We start from the raw sequence: 521 nt of genomic DNA, 5'->3' as shown, positions 1-521 counted from the left end.
GCCTCTGCTCCCTCTGGACTGCTGGGCAGGCTTCTGGTGAGTAAGTCAGCCACGTCTTCTGTACTGCTCCCTGTGCCAGACATCTTGACTGATGTCTGCAGGCTGGTCTGGACTCGGGAAAACTGAGCCCTGGAAATGGCGAAAGGAAGCAAGACCACCTCAACGGTTGAGAGGCCTATGAGGAATGCGTAGGTGTAGCGACAAAGGATAGGCCGAATCCGCTGGTGGTGGGGGCGGGGGAGTGGAATACCGCTAAGGTCGTTAAAAGTACGGATGCCCTTGAGGCTCAATTTAAATACGGTGTTTACGGGCGCCAATGACGTTCAGAAGGCTTCTTCCCACCTCACCCCTTGTGCTAGTCCTGCTCTGTTTTAGACTAGGATTCCCGCCATCAAACACTAATTAGCAGCTAGGTGTTCTGTTCTTTTGAAGACGGAGATACATCACATTTTCAAGAATGTTCTTATCAGATAACCATCAGCAAAAGTCATCCTCCTTTAGGTACAACACCTCTTATTTTT

General features: G+C 50.1%; 1 protein-coding gene across 1 annotated transcript in view; it reads right to left on the bottom strand.

Moving 5' to 3' along the window:
- The window catches only part of LOC103211134 (DDB1- and CUL4-associated factor 8-like), a 20,866-nt gene that overhangs the window by 1,716 nt on the left and 18,629 nt on the right, over positions 1 to 521 (bottom strand). The gene's annotated exons all lie outside the window — the stretch shown is intronic.

This window comes from Orycteropus afer, unplaced genomic scaffold (assembly GCF_000298275.1).
Source record: "Orycteropus afer afer isolate SDZICR_OR568_19922 unplaced genomic scaffold, OryAfe1.0 scaffold00697, whole genome shotgun sequence".
NCBI lineage: Eukaryota > Metazoa > Chordata > Mammalia > Tubulidentata > Orycteropodidae > Orycteropus > Orycteropus afer.
Note: the sequence above shows the minus strand (reverse complement) of the source record. Positions and strands in the feature narration are given on the sequence as shown.